At 41.2% G+C, this 17007-nt stretch overlaps 1 protein-coding gene across 2 annotated transcripts in view; it reads right to left on the reverse strand.

Moving 5' to 3' along the window:
- nexmifb (neurite extension and migration factor b) overlaps positions 1–17007 on the reverse strand; it is a 68471-nt gene that overhangs the window by 24409 nt on the left and 27055 nt on the right. The window lies entirely within an intron of this gene.

Consider the following 17007-nt stretch of genomic DNA (forward strand, 5'->3'; position numbering starts at 1 on the left):
TTAATCCGTTCAAGACAAGACAAAAGGTAATAGAAGAAATGACACTTGTTATAATCCATCAGTAGAATTTATTTTGAATTACGTGTTAAATAAATATCTCGCAATAACAGGATTTTTTTTTAATCAGATGATTCAGCACGTTTCAGAATGATCTTCAGTCTTCTTCAGTCGCTTAGTTGGACATTCTGTTTTATTGTTATCACATCTATACTATTCTGCTTTTTTGATAAAGTTTCAAGACATTAGTGTTGAAGATGTGACCCATCAAAAGAGTGTGCATGTCAGACCAGCTGTAAAATTATCACCCAGGAAATATTCAATTATAAGTGCATCCAAATCTACAACAGTGAATTTGAAGACATTGGCTCGCAGGTATTTTGATCAGTTCAGTATAAAATCTGAATTCACTATATGAGAGTACACAAAAGAAGGGGGGAAATACTTGCACTACTTGTCCTGTCTCCCTCTAATAGATTAGAAATCTTAACCTAAAAAAACAGAGCATGTCCTCATTGATAGCAGAGAGATGGTATCCACTTGAGATAATCACAGACTGCTGCAGACAGACATCCACCACGAATCCAGCTAATAGATCTTTATCAGGCCAACACAACCTGCACAGGAAGATACAGTCACCGTTTTTCTGAACCTCAGAGGCTTCATAAACTCACAAGGATCCATTTGAATTCCAGTTTTATTGAATGATTTTATGGAAGAACAATACGGAGCAGAACATTACAAACTAAATAGAGCTAAAAAAAAAACGGAAAAAGAGAGTGCTGTATTATTAGAACCAATACATTTATAAACCCATAAAATCACCAAGACAGCTCATAATAGCAGTGACAATGCCATATGTGGCAATACACTTATTTTAGTTTCTTAACAACAGCCAATATTTAAAGGGAAACTCCCCTCCCACATAATCTGAATATTATGTGCATGAAAAGGAATGTATTGTAAGGCCTTCAGGTACAGTCCACAGTCCAAAGGAGGAATGAATATTACACACCTTTTCAGCTGGGTTCATGTATATTCAAACAGCTGAGGACCCGGAGTGAAGGTGGCTCTTCAAGGTCAGGTGGTGAAAAGAAGGAGGCTTACGTTACACATGTGGACTTGCCTGGAGTAACATGACATACTCACAGGAACATGTGTACGTTTGTGGCACCTTCAGTAGAACCAGTGTTTACCAGCCTATTGGATTCATTTGTGTAAAAATGATGTACTCGTTTCTCAAATGGGCAGGAGGTCCATGCAGGTGAATGGCAAAAAAAAGAGAATGGCAATGAGGCAGGAAGTAGCCGAGGTGTTAAAAGTTGATTAGGTTGTGAAAGGTCATGTAGTCAGGCCTCATCAAGTGTCCCAACGGAGCAGGAGCAGCTCAGGGCCGTTGGAATCACTGCTAATGAGACAGAAGCAAAGGCATCCTGACTAACATATGGATATCGCCGCTCCCATGTTCAGCCATCCTCTGACGCTACATGAGAGAGGGTGCGCCAATACTGTGTTAATGTGATGACATTAATAGAGGAACATCTCACCTAACTGGAGCTTGCTGTAACAAGAACAGGCTGTGCAAAGAAAGAAGACTCGCTAGCATAATGGAGAGACATGTAAAATTATTCCATCGCCGACGAAAAAGAAGCTCCAATTCAAATGTACGCGGAAACACAGCTAAAGCAGCATCAGCCTTTGCAGTCAAGTCCGATGACAGCATTTACATAAAGCCTTTGTGCCCCTTAGAAGCCAAGGAAACACAAGAACTTGAAACAAGATGAGTCACTACTTCAATTGCCACATTGCATTGATGACAGAAAATCCTAGGATTCACCACAGTCTACACCGCACATGGGTGACAAATCCTAATCTGTAAGAGGGAAACCAACAGGAAGTGCATGAAGGACGGTGCTCAGTTCTGGCTCTGGCTGAGCGCCATTAGTGGGAATGTTAATGAAGAGATTCATAAATGGAAAACGTGACATGACTGAGTTCATAGGGTGGATTACCACTAGTGGCTGGGACATTAGAGAAGCCAGTGATGCAAACATCAACCCACAGACTACAGCATCAAAAGGTTACGTGTGAATGGCATTTAATCATGGAATCTAGGTTTGAACATGCTTGATCAATGCTGGCTAATCTAACAGACATGGAACACCAGGGACCTTCTTACTGGAGGCTGGTGGCTTCCAGAGGCCTGCTTAAGTAGCAGAGTCAAATGTTGACTACTGACCGAACAGCTGGCCATTTTCATTTACAGATGTTGCCCTTGGAATGCATTCAACCATCAGCATGATGGAAGTGAAGGGTTAAAGAGCAGCAGCTGTCACATTGGGAGGCTATACAGTACAGAAGGGCTGAACGATTCATCAACACGAGCATGAGACTGTCAAAGCTGCCTTTGCTTCTCTGTCCTGCTGAGTAGACCGTTTCCCCATTCTTCTTGTGTCTGTGCATTTCTTTCAGAACATTGCCAACAGGCACCACAATACATTGCCAGACAGGTTCCCAGCTACTGTGCTAGGCTACGTCTTTTTCCTTGTAGAAATAAATGTGAGACAAATTATGAACTTTATTTCTTGACTTAAATAATTTTCAAATGTCTGAGGTGATTCTATTGAGATGTCCCGGTACGTTGTACATTTTCACTGCTGCCAGGCTTAAAAAATAAAATAGTTTATCCATTTTATTTCCTGAAAAATCTTCATTTTTTTCCCTTGAATTCTTCAGCCTAGTGATGGGCTGGTGAGGCTTCATGAAACAGTGTCCTTGTTTTCAGAGCCAAGCAGATGGCGCTCTTGGTTTAAAAATGATCTGAGGTTTCATTGAAATGCTTGTTCAAAGCCAAATATTTTAGAGCAGAGAGTGCCATCTAGTGAGCTCTGACAATAAGCACACTGTTTCATGAAGCTTCATCCGCACATCACTGCTTCAGGACAAAAGCACGGGACCAATTTTGCACAAAGAAGCCCTTCTCACATATTCATAAAGACCATTTCCCATCAGACATATTGAGATTTAGAATCAAGCGTTGTTCCGACAGGAGCCAAACAGTCCCACGTGTACAGGAGGTCAATTTCTATGTTCCTTGCGGTCTTGTGATATGATTGCATTTTTTATGAGGCGCTGCACAGAAACAATTACATAAACGCACGCTCCCACTCACACTTTAAAAGATGCTGATGTATGAGTAACTGCTTATAAATACAGAAGATGCATCCAACCTCCAGAAGCACCGAGCCAAAACTGCATCATCATGACGGAGCCTTCAAACGCAGCCGCCACACAGACTGCATCCATCAGATCATCGTTACTGCGACGCCATTTCAGCGGCCATTATCCTATTTCTAGCAGGTGCGTTTATTAACGCCGCACTTTGTTTGCGCTGCTGAGCGTGAACGCTGCGTGCTGATTGGAGGTCATTACTCCGCAGTGATCAGTGCTAATGCGGTCATGTAATGTCCTGCAGGTTTACATGGCCGCCGAGCCGCTCGCTCAATGTCGGATCCTGCCACAACAATACCTGTCAGGCACGTTTCGGCTTCCAGTGATCAATACTTTTTTATTACCACCACTTTGTTCCACCTCTCTCTCATGAGCTGGAGAATAATTGACATTTATGTAATTTTCTGGGCCACTGCTTTGTTTGCAGCTTTCTGTGTGTATGTCTGTCTGGAAGTGAGACTGTGTTTGTGTTTACTCTCGCCAAACTTGAGGCAACATTTTGGAGAAAAAAAAAAATCGCTGCAAAATACAATGCACTGAAGCATTTAAGACCAGCTTGATTCGGTGGTGAAGGAAAGCATTCAATTTGCAATAGCTTTTTATGACCATGAGCATGTATTCAATAGTCATTTCTTCACAGAGAAAATGCTAGATGAGAAAAACAAAAAAATGACCCCACAATGAACAGGATTCTGTTCCTTTAGTCACACTAGGTGGATTACAATCAGTACATCTGTTCACAGATGTCCATCATTGTTTCCTTTCCAAGCAGAGTAATATTCCACTGTGTTTTTGTCTAATAAGAAATCGAAGTCCTCCTGTAGTTTCATTCAAAGATTTCATTTCTGGTATCTTCATAATTTAATTCCTAATTTCATAAGGAATGTCAGACTCGTGTTTTCTTCCTCTGGACTTCAATGAAAACTTTCAGTACAATGAGAATTAGTTCTCCATTCTCACATATTAGCACCGCAAAAAAATAAAAATATGGGATCATCTCCAGGTCACATGTCCATATGAAACCATTTGAAAAACCATGAAAAACATTGCATCATTTGTCAGAAAGAGCAACGGTTTTGTAGATTTCAGACCAATGGTCGATGAAGTAAACAAACATAAACCAATCCACCAAAGCAGTTTCAGACCAGCATGAGCAGCACCACAAGCCTTCTCTTTGAACTCTAACTCTCTGAATATTGTCCTGAGGCGCTGTACTGTAAATCCATCATTGCTGCAAGGCAGTTACCTGTCACCCAAGGTTATTGATTTGTGATCAATATGAGAGGCGCTAAAGGGTGTAAAGGATTTTTAATGTGGTTTATTTTGTCACCTTCTCAATGTTGTATGCATCTATTAAAAGTGGACCATATTGCTATTTTTCTCTGTCAATTCTTGTTTATTTGCGTATATTTAGAGATGGATTAGGGGTGACTGTCTCCTTTAAAGGGGTTTAAACAGGTTTTTAGCCTGGGGCGGGGCGTCAAATGTAGGTGCTGAGTAAGCCAGATGTGGTTGGTGTGGGGTCTACTATCTGTGAAAATCGATACGGTTGCTGGATGAATTAAAAAAGTCCTTTTTCACATTGGATCAGGTGAGCTACATAAACATGCACCACCATAGGTTTCTGACTGCTGCCTTGATGGATTCTTTTTTTTTGTATTTTGGGGGATTTAAGGTGAACAATTTTCTCTACGTATATACGTTTGGTTTCAGGTGTTTGATGTGTGCTGTTAAAGAACGCGAATTTTCTTTAATAATACTTTCACTTTGGACTGAAACTGCTGCATTGTGTTGCTTACAGGAACCCGGGTTGCGGGTTGCAGGGAGCGTCAACTCGTGTCCTTACTTTACAGCGCATTGTGCGGTTCTCCGTCCACCATGTGGCGGTGAATCATTACCAAAGGTTTAATCGGTGACAAAGGAAGCAGAGGGATGCAGTTGCTTGCCAGACCCTGTGTGGAAAGGTGCAGCGCTGTCCTGACAGTCATGCAAACAAAGGACATTCACTTCGCCACGGCAAACACGGTTATGTGACTGTACACTGCAGAGACATATATTAAATGCAGCAATATATTTGTATCATCAAACCTGTGCGGTGACGCAACTAAGGAGGTGGTGATGGGCAAAAGGGAAATCTCACTCAGCATCAGTGTTGGCTACAACTGCCATCAACGGCTAATCAATACTGCAGTGCACCAATGGGAGACATGTTCCATTAAGTCTGTGAGTCAATGTGTTCCCCAGCAAAGAGCACTGGTATATTTTCTCTGACACTTGTCCCCCGCACCGCCACCCCACATGCTTGATTAGGCGCCCTGCGTGGCTCCATTGATGTGTATCAGCCGTCCTCCCCGGAGTCCTATCAGCCACTGACTCTCAGAAGGAGGTGTGAATATATACAACCTATGGCCTCTGCCCTTTGACACAAGATGACCCAAGATGACCTGCAGTTAATTAGTTGTTGCTGTTTCCCCCCCCAACATATGCTCCAATATTCGTTGATCCAAAAATAAATTAACAAAAAGCATGGCGTAAAAAAAAAAAAGCAGCTTTTTAATTGGCTTGTAGACAGACTGCATTATTACATTTCTCTATAATAACCCCAAAAACTGGTTGGTCTCCCTTATTCTAAAGCGTACAGATCATCTTTGTGTAGGATTTTCAACGGTTTCAAATGTTTATCCACTAACACGACATAGTCATAATGCAATACCTAGTAATATTAGTAGGCAGCAGGAACATGCTGCAGACCATTGCAAATCTTCAATTATCCTTTTTCGCTCAAACATATTTTTTTGTTTTTGTTGCCATGCAATCGCTATCGACCCTCAGACAAGCGAACACAATAAGGGAACACGCACAAACAGAAGTTAGTAATTAATGAAATGACCTCTGAATGCTACAGCAGCCGTCTTTCATCCCGCGTTCATGCGTTTGTGAACACAGATGCACGCAACCACAGAGCGGCTGCTGGAACCTGCCAATTATTCTGTACTTTACTGGACCGTTGCTGCATCGGAGGTGTGATTGGAATAACAACCATTCTCATGCCATTCTGCATTCCCTGTTGTGCAGCAGAGAAGAAACAGGGGAAGAGGGAAGGAAGCATGACGAAATCGTGGCAACTTTGAGAAGGACACCAAGTTGAAGGAAAAGAAGGGAAAGCAAATGTTTAAGCAGGAAACCAGAGACAGAGGTGAGGGGGAGAAGTCAGAGCTGGGCTTCTCTGGCAACATGCAGAGGCAGTATGAGACTGAGTGCTATCTGAGTGACACTCACTCTCATATCCCCCCTCAGGGGAAATAACCCTCTTAATCCAGCATGCTCTTTCAGATAGACAAGATCCCCCTTCTTCTCCCAGCAAGGATATGAGGCGCTCCCTCCTGCGATTCAAATACCAGGGACGAGGAATGGGAATCAAATAGACAACTGTGTGTCCTCACAACGCTGGAAAAAGACATCAATGTCTTAACAGCAGGTTCGATGTAATGAAGTGACAAGAGCAATAGATGGCTATTTAGTTGGAAGGGGGTCATAATTATGATAGTAGCCACAGTAATAGTAGTAGCAGTCATAAGAGTCATCGTAGAACACGTGGAAGTACGAGTAGTGACAGTAAGAGTCAGTAGTGGCAACAGTAGAAGCAGATTAGTCACAATTGTAGCTTGTAATTTCTTTTCTTGCTATGAGAAAAAGAATAAAATATGAATTTTTGGTTGGCGTGTACGACTCGATTTTGAGAGAAAGATCGTCTGCATCTATGAGAGTTTTCCAAGTACTTCTGCAGTCAATGTACTGTTTAGCCATGCAATAGACATTTACTCAAACCATGGGGTACTTTGTTTTTACCCTGAATAAATAGCATGATAATGACTAAGGAAGGTGATATAGCGAGTGTGTGTTTAAAAAATACACAATCAGTAAGAGCGTAGTTTTGATAGCAGCATTATTTCCTTCCAATTGTTGCTTGTGCTCATCATATATATATATCTATATATCTATATATCTATATATCTATATATATATATATATATATATATATATATATATATATATATATATATATATATATATATATATATATATATATATAGGTGGAAGGGAAAAACCTCTAGTGGCACATCCGTTGCGAGAGATCGCATTTCTCCACAGTCCAAGTTTGGTAAAATAACAAATTATAAGCTATCTTGCAGTCATGGGAATCACAACAGAGGCAGGCTATTAGCAGTAAAATGTGCTGTGCTCACCCACTTTGTGCCCCCTGCTATTTTTAATACCCCTCAGTACTGATTTAATTTGACAATCAGAAGCAAAGTGAACTAAAAGAAACAAAATCTGGACAAAACATGAGATCAATAAGTGAAGGATGTCCTGGTCACAGAAGGCCTAGCAGCAAGACCCGCCAAACACGCAGCCTTTTCAGTGTGAACCGAGGGTGGTCTTTCTCTCGCAGTACTGCTAAATCACTCCACAGCCCGGCTGCTTGGTACACAGTGCGAACTGCAGAGCTCGGCCGACACAGTGTGATATTATATTTGCATTACAAAGGCTTTCCCTCCATCTGTGACACACAGCAGAAAAAAAAAATCACTTTCCTGTTTGAGCTGTGAGTACTGATGTTTCCATAGGATCAGTGTGGAGCACTGATGAGAGCCCGGTCAACACAAGTCACATGCGTTGACTAGGGAATTCATGTGGAATTATCATCTCATACAAAAATATATTTCTCATTTTTCAACGCTAGAAGTGACCGTCCAATATACAAACACTGATATCAAGCTACTTGTGAGTGAGGAGAAAGAGTTGTGCGCTTCACTCGGCCTACAGGACTGAATAGACTTGGCTGGTCCACACAGCTCTCCCTGTTGTCACTAGCCCATGGTCGTCCGCCAGTCGCCTACTTGGCAGGGAGAGGTGCTGTACAAAGCAACTGGCAGGTCTGGTAAATAATGCTGATAGAGTGTGATAGAGAGAAAAAGCCTCTCCTTTATTCCAAACAGCGACTAGTAGAGAGACCAGCACGGTGGTCTTTCTCTACGATCTATTTAAATGCCGACGCAGGAATAGAAAATACTACCTGGCAAGTCTTGTCTTTGATGATTCCTGTCAGATTAAAAACAACTATTCGCCCTCAGACAAAGCTTACCAGGAGACCCAACATTACAGCTGCAGACAAACTGCCAGCAGCTGGGATTTACAGTACAAACTTCATGCAATTCCACAGATGAAGGAGGCACGAGTGGACAATAGAAATGCAGCTTTGAGGGGAAACACTCATCCAGGCAATCATGCAAAGCCCTCGACTTAGTTGGTGAAATAGTGAACAGAGAGAGAGGCGCGAATGAAAGAGACAGACGTGATTATCTGTGCGATGAGTTTAAGATTCCACATCGACGTGATCAAGCCACTATGTTGACGCTGCGTCTTCCGTGACAATGCTGTTTGTATAAACAGAGCCAAGCTCAAGTTCAATGACTGGATTAAAGCATTGTGATGCACATTTCCATACGGAGTTAATGGAGCCCGTTTATCTGGATTGGCACAACTGCATATGCACTGTAATTACTACACTTGGCCCAGCCCAACTCAGTTATTATACTCTTATTATATATGAGTGAAAACTGAAAACACTACAATTAAAAGGCGGTGGATTGGTCTTAATTCAATGCTGGTGCGGCCATTTGGATGTCCGTTGTTTTGACTAAAAATAACTTTGCTTTATGCTTTATAATGCTTTACAGCATATGCATACACATGTGAGTTACGCTCTTTCAAAGTAGCTTGCTAGGTTTCTGTTGTTCACTTGAAACCATACACTGACGTCGATTCGCCTCATAAATTAACAAGCGGACAAAGTTGAAAGAGCGTGTGTAGCGTTAGAAGTCTTCCCACAGCCACAATTTCATCAGTTATCTTTTAAGCTGCGAAAAAACTTACAAAACATTGATTGAAGGCAGATTACAATCGACTTGAGAACAATGAAAAGCTGAGGAAGCTTCTGCTCTTGTTTGTCTGTTTTCAAAGGAGTGATGTGGAGCTCTTTAGCTGAACAACACAGGCTACATACATCAAAAAGACAGGCTTCAACATTTCATCCTTGTATATATGTGTGTATACATATATATATATATATATATATATATATATATATATATATATACACAGTGTTTGGGATTCATACCTTCACTGCGACGACAAAGAAATGCAAGCTATTTGCAAGTTTTGAATTGACTTTCTCTCAACAGTTTTAAAACGATTAAGACTTCTTTTTAAAAGATGACACTTCTTTCTCATTGGATGAGTTCATCAAACCTCTCAGAACTCTCTCTGCCTCAAGGAGCTGCTACATCAGCTCCACTTCTTCATCTCTCACTGGATGCCACGTTCTCTCCTCTAAATTCAATGGGCTCAAGAGTTTAAACATTTATGTCAAGCAAAGAGTTTAAGTTATTTATCAGTGCAGTCTGGTGTGTTCATGGGGAAGAACCACACAAAAAATGGGAAAATGGAACAATTCCGAGCAAGTTTACAATTCACATTAAATAGTGAGTGAATACTGTATAAAAATATGAGACACAACTTTTAGGTCGAACCCCTCAAAGATTTCCACAGTAGCAGCTCGATTCTCCAGTCCATGCTAGATAGTACCAATCTAGTGCACCATGGACATTTAAAGGCACCAATAAACCAGCCAGTAGTGGGAACACTCTGTGAATTATTGGATGTCCTTTAGATGTGTTATTATATGTATCACACATACTACACGTGAGAGAGTGAACGGTGAGATGGAAGCGAGTGTGATGAAAACAGTCCCATCCATGTCTCGCGTGCTAGCTATTTATTTTCTGCACCTGCTAGAAACACAACATTTTCGCCTTAAAAATTCAGCGCAAAGTAGTGTTCCAGAGATAGTCAGTTCTAACCGCAGTGTAAAATTCTTGACAAAAATAAGGAGCCGACCTCGGAAAAAACTTGAGTTTGTCAATAGGTGTCCATAAAAAAAAAAACACATTCCAAATGAAAAATTAACAGCAGAAATGAATGCCATATTGATTTTGTGTCCAGTTAACCTAAAGGAAGCACTCTGGCAGCAGCCTTGCCGCTCGATGATGCCAAAGGTGAACTGAATGTTCACAATAAATGTACCTCCATTCGGGCACAGGGCACTAATTTAATTATTTTAAAAATAATCTCACACACCTTCCTCCACTAGGTACCTGAAGATCTCTGGTAAGAGCATCTTCACAAAGCTCTGAATGGGGTTCGTAGTACAGGACAACTGCGCATGTAGCAACTTGCATTTCCCAACATCATTGTACAAATTTAAATGACCAAATGGTGCATGTGTAGATGCTCTTCTTGTATTCAGGTTCAGATTAATCTACATCACAGGCTAGAAATTTGAAATTTCTAAATTTGACCCCGCCTGAAATTAAACTGTGGAACATTTTGACAGGAAAGAGCGTCTGACATCCCACCAACAGCACTCTGATTCTATGCAACATCGACCAATCAAATGCGAGTCACATGACTCACCAGTTCTGGATAACCACAAGATTTTGCCTGAAAACAAATATGGCGCCCACAACGGCATGGCCGCGGGACCACGAAGGCATGAGAATCTGCCTTCATCTCATTTTGATCTAATTCATTGACATTATCAGGGAGGAACACCTTTTTCATGGAAACCAGTACAGCAACAGTACGATTCAGGAAGTATACAGGGACTAAGGACCGGAAATAGAGCATCCTGATAAAAAAAAACAGGGTGTCTAATTTCTCCTGTTTTTCTGTTTAGGACGTCCCCAGACACTCCTCCGGCTAAAACCCTGACAGCATGGCATGAATGGTATGAATTTCGCCCCCAGTATTTGCACTGCTGGACCACTTGATGCAGTGTTGGACAAATACGAATCTGTGAATGAATGCTAAAACTTTCACTGAGCCCTGAGTCAGCTTCCGATATGAATTTTAGTCCAATGCCACGCAGCCCACCTCCTACCATCTGAAATGTTTGTTTCGCTTTTCGCTTTTCATTGTAGCGGCCTTTTTGCAGGTGAGGGACAGATGCAGTAGTGTCTATAGGATAGAACTCCTCAACTGCCATGTTGAAGGCTCAGCAATCCATCGGAACCAATATCATGATGACCACAGGTAAGGCTTCTATTATCATGGACACAAAGGAAAGGCGGTGAAACCACCTCTGACAAACTACGGCAGGAGAACCGGCGCATGCTGGTTAAAGCATGATGAAAGGAATGGAATCCAGAACAGCTCCCTGTCAGTGGATAATCAAACAAACCAAGCATTAGGAGCAGCGTATTCAAATTCAATTGTGAGAGCTGCTGCTTCTGAGGCAGGAAAAAAAGATGCCAAAGAGCAAAGGAAAATACAATTGTGTTGTTTGGAACATGGTCGGAGCCAAAAAGAGCTGTTTTATAATTCCTCCCATTAGAGAAGCTCAAACTTTGTCAGTATTTTCTTAAGTTAAATGCTAGCTGATGACTTGGGATTGGTTACACAATACAAGCAATGAGCGTTTTAGTTCCCTCTGTGTCAATCAGATAGTGCCCAAGGTTGCTAAACTGCAAAGAGCGGATCATGATTATATACCAGAACAATTGTCACGTCATTGTGAATTATATTCATGTCGCAAATTCATCACCACCAGTGTGAAAGAAGTAAGGCAGAAAAGTATTTAAAACGAAATTGAGTGTCTAAAAACATTCAAATCGCTCAGACACGACTTGTCTCCGAGCTTTAAATTCTCCTTTAAAATGACAAATAAGTATACATCAGTCAGAGGGGAAGAGGTTCACTGTCAGGGTAGGAGTTGATTTGTCCATTCACACGATGAATCATCAGTTTAGGTGCCACAGTCTCCTTTGTATTGCACATTTGGCTCCAGGAACCCGGGAACTCACAGTGAGGTGACTTCAGAGAGCTGTTTTATTTTGTCAGACAGCAAAAAATGATCAGACATTTGTTATTTTGGATGACCAGTACAGGCACCTTTGATGGTTCAGTAGGTTCGGTCCACGCTTAATGTGCTGGATCAAACCGCTTGGAACGTTATTGACAGATCTAGCGTCCCTTAACTGATAAGTCCTCGAAACAGCAGCGGTTATGCTTGACTGGTTAGGGCACATTGAGTCATAAATCAATTGAGGGTTATTCATAAAACTGCTTTCATACATAGGTCCCAAGTGCTGCTTACACAGTAAGACCAGATAGATGGTTATTTAAAGCAGATAAAGAAATAATGAAAATATAAATAAAAACTGAAAAGCTAAAGTGCGTTTAACATACTGTGCCTGGGACATTTTAAGGACGATGGCAGACTATATTAGCCAATAATTAATATTTAATCAGACATTAATCCATTCACATACATTAAAGTGAGCATTTGTCAGTACATGTCAATTTTCTGTAATTTTATCTTTAATTGGAACAAAATTCATTATTGAAAAAAAAAAATTAAATACAAAACAACAAAAAAATAAGACATTTGAATTTGGATTAAAAATTATGTGGAAAAAATATGAAGAAAAATATGATTCAAATTCGAATGAGACGTTTTTTTCTTCAGTAGCCAAGAGTAACCACACATTCAAACAATTATGACTCTCCAGAAAGTAAATTATAAATTGCCTTTTCTAGTTGAATCAAGATTATATCCTAAATAAAATATGATTGAAGGCATTGAACTGACATTGCAAAGCAGCGCAAACACATTTGCATGCGTGTACGTACTGAGATGGAAAACCAGCACACTGCCACAGCAGCAGGTTTTCACATTAGAGTGTAGTGGCTCCTCTGAGCAGTGCAGGTTACAAGGAGGCCGCCTGAACGCTTCACAACAGTGTGTTAAGTGGAACAAGGAGTGCAGGGAGAGTCGGCAGAAGAGCGGAACATCTCACTGACAGAGGCGGCGGGCCCTGCACTGAGCCGCCGAAACCACCAGTACATGGCACAGCTCATACCCGCTCACTATCTGCCACAGGATCTCACTCAGGATGCCTCATGCCAAAGAGACTGTTACTAGTTACTGGCAAATGCAGATCATCATATATGGACTGCACCTTCAAGGCCTTTGGTTGCGTATAGCTGTCAACGTGAGAAAGCAGGTGGGTGTGTTCACTGTATCTTTGTGTAAGAGAAGAAGGGAACAATGTGCTGATGAGAAGGAGAGGAGGACAAGTATCGCCATACAGAAGAGAAAGGCAGAGAGCAAGGACGAGGGAAAAAGAAGAAATGAGCGGGTGATTGTCAGCGATGGGGGTGGGAGTGTAAGATTACATACGTACAAACAACATTCTGGACCAAGACTGAATAGTCGTGTGGCTGTTTTTCCAGAGCTGCACTCTCTTGCAGTTCATTCTGTGCCTGCTCAATGCCCAGGGCGGCCATTCAGAGACACTCCCTAGCAGCAGCAGCAGCAGCACACGGTACATACACACCACTCCTCCATCATAACAGCTCACTGTCCAATGTGCACCAACACACCTGGGGTAAGAATATAGATATATTTCTTTACAAGTGTCCTTCCCAGTGTTTTCTGACAGCACACAAGCAAGCAGCAGCTATTCACTGGCTGGAACTGAAGATCAGAAGGCCATGGCCGATTTTATCACCACCGTCCCATACATACCAAGAACACTGAGGTGGAAAACCGGATAAGCCAGGATGAAACCTGAATGTGCTTTATCACGGCAGTGCATTTCTGTATTTGAAAAACAGATTGTATTAAACCACATAACTGAAACAATCGTTCAGGTTGCTCTGCACCTTGTGCCATTGAGTCACTCTCCAGTATTTGGCCGTGCTTTTGACTCTCTCCACCACTGAAGCCCAATGTTCATTGATTTCCGTTACTCGACCGAATTATTCAGTGCATCCCTAATCACCAGACTATAGATTACATCGCAGTCGTTTCTGGCAGGTTCAACATTAATGTAGCTTGATGGGGTCGACCATAAATGATGTAAGATAGATAACAGTCTCCGTTTTCAGGAGACAAAGCAAACATAGAATGCAGATTCAAATAGCTCCAGTCACAGTGAATCGATAGTGGAAAAAATTGACAAAGCAAAAGCACATACACATAATATTTTTTTAAGTCACTGATGACCCCCTCACCCTCACCCCCACCCGGGGATTTAGACTCCTACTAGCATAGGGGCTTTTCCTGCTGTTGTTGTGACTAGTAAATGGCTCAACTCTCTCTCTCTCTCTCTCTCCGTTTTCATGTTCAGGTTGTTATGCTAATGAAGAACACTGCATGCGGGATTGGACTTGTATACTTTAAATGGAAGCTTGGCAGCAAGGTAACTCTTTCACGTTTTCGCATTGAGATCAGACACGACAATTTAACTGTTGGATTGGGTGGGATAATTGCTTCTAGTCATCGCTGCTACAACACATGACAAACTTAAGATTCAAAAGGGTAGAAAATTATGTAACAATTGTGTAACACTTCTGACTGGGGAAAACACATTAACCATGAATAAACCTCCCCAAATTCATGACGGCCACAGAAAACACTTGAAATATAGAATAGGCACTATGTGAAAAAAAGAAAACGAATGTTTTGCTATTCCTTCTTCAACTAATGTCTGCTTTTATGGTGCTTTGAAGGATTTCTGCAGTGAAATAGGACACGTGAAAGGCAGCAGGAGATGAGAATGAGAATGAGAAGCAGACGCTAAATGTGAGTCATAGAAACGTTTTGAATCTGCGGCGTGACAATGACGATAAAATAACATGTACGCACAGATGCTTGGAAAATAAAAAGCACATGAAGAAAAGCAGTTTTCTCGATGAAAGGTGGAGACCATCCAGACCTCAACAGAGGGAGGTCAGCTGTCCATAAGGGATTCTAGGCCATAAGCAGCCAATGGTTTTACTTAGCAAGCCAATATTGAGGACTTTTTTAGCGAGAAGAGGAATAAAGAATGATGTTCAAAGGTCAGGGAACATTTGGTCCTGTTATGAATCACACATCTTAGACCTTATATGTTTTGAACGTTCATCAGCAGAGGATATGGATGGACGTTGTCCTCAGAAATGACTGCTTAAAAGCAATAGCTGCACAGTCCTGTTATAGCGGCGCAGCACTTACAGTTCTGCCAGGTTAAGAATATTGTTTCAACCTTTATCAAAGTGTACTGAAATCTATTTTACAAGACGGAGTGTTCTAAGATATTCGACTGCCTTTCCTTCTGGTGTATTTCAAGGAGCAAATATATGACTGACGTTCAGCAAAATCCCACCTTGCCCTCTTGCCAATGACTTCCACATGACAGTGGCATCGGATCACCTTCCATTCAATGCACACCGCTGCTCACAAAATGACGTCGAATATTTACGAGCTTTTGAGTCAAACACATCACATCTTCCTGAAATGTGACATGACAGGAAGGAAACCAGATAAAAACATGGCTGCTCTTAAACTAGAAGTGGGTGTAGCTGCTGGGTGTGATGCTGTTGTTGTTGTTGTCATGCAGCTGGATGTAAATTGTGTTTATTCCTGGCTGTCTGTATTATTTGATGAACACCACAAAAGAAGAGCTGTTGTGACAACAAAAAAGCCCCACTGACAGATTTTGTAATTGTGGCTTTGAGGTTGTAAACAACATGACTGATGAAAACTAGTGATGACTCATTTTAAGTGGTGACAGCAGACAAGAAATCCATGTAAACAACATAATATGTCTGTTAATAAGTATAATTCAAACCCAGACTGAAACCCTCCGTGATAGTTTGACTTTGGATCTATTGCTGGAGGACAACACCGTTTAATCCATGTATTTAGTGTTGGTACCGACATTTGAAGAATGTCTGATGGAGGATGGAGTGAAAATATTGTTGTCAGATTTGGACTTCTGTGGTTGGTGCTGCAGCCTCACAGCAGGCAGGTCAGTGGTTCAACTTCTGAGCTTGAGGCAAACCGGGGCCGGGGTTGAACCTGGGCCCTTTCTGTGAAGAGTTTGTATGTTTTTCGCATGGCAGCGTGACACTTGGACTATGTATCGGCAGGTATCTTGCGATACAATACGCATCCCGATACGATACATTGCGATATATTGCGAGGCTGTTTAGCAATATCTTGTAATAATAATTTAGAATCATTTCCAATAATCATTTTAAGGGGAAAATCATATAATCCTGTATAATATGTGTATGAAAACAAGTTTATTGTTATGACGTTAGTCTAGATAGAATTCCAACAGATGAATGAATCACTGCCAACAAAACAACACTAGCACACAAAAAAAGTATTAAACACGCCACAAATGTAGCACCATATCCAAGTATCTGTGTATTAAATATTGATGAAGCCAACATAAAATATCACACAATCAAGTATCACAATAATTCATCAAAAATATAGATACAATATCGTGCAATCAAGTATCGTAAAACATGAGCGTATCAATATTTCTACTTCTATTTTCCATTTTTTTAAAACTCAAAATACATATACTTGAAATCAAAGGGAAAAACCCATTTAAAGTCCACCTAAAGCACCGTGACCTACACAGAGTGGTGTGCATGCTCCTCCCTTCGACAGGCCAGCCATTAGAGACGTCAAGAGGTCATCTGAAAAGAGTCACAACACTTGATGCAGGGAAACAGGGATTTGATGAAAGCGGATGAGAGTGAAAACCAGGCTGTGTTTGCAGCCAGTGGTGAAGCAGGACAATTTATGTATTTTGAAGCTAAGCCTAGTGTTCAATAATTAAAAGGGACACTGATGTTGGATTCTGTTTAATCTAC

The sequence above is a fragment of the Synchiropus splendidus genome, chromosome 11 (assembly GCF_027744825.2).
Source record: "Synchiropus splendidus isolate RoL2022-P1 chromosome 11, RoL_Sspl_1.0, whole genome shotgun sequence".
In the NCBI taxonomy this organism is placed as follows: domain Eukaryota; kingdom Metazoa; phylum Chordata; class Actinopteri; order Syngnathiformes; family Callionymidae; genus Synchiropus; species Synchiropus splendidus.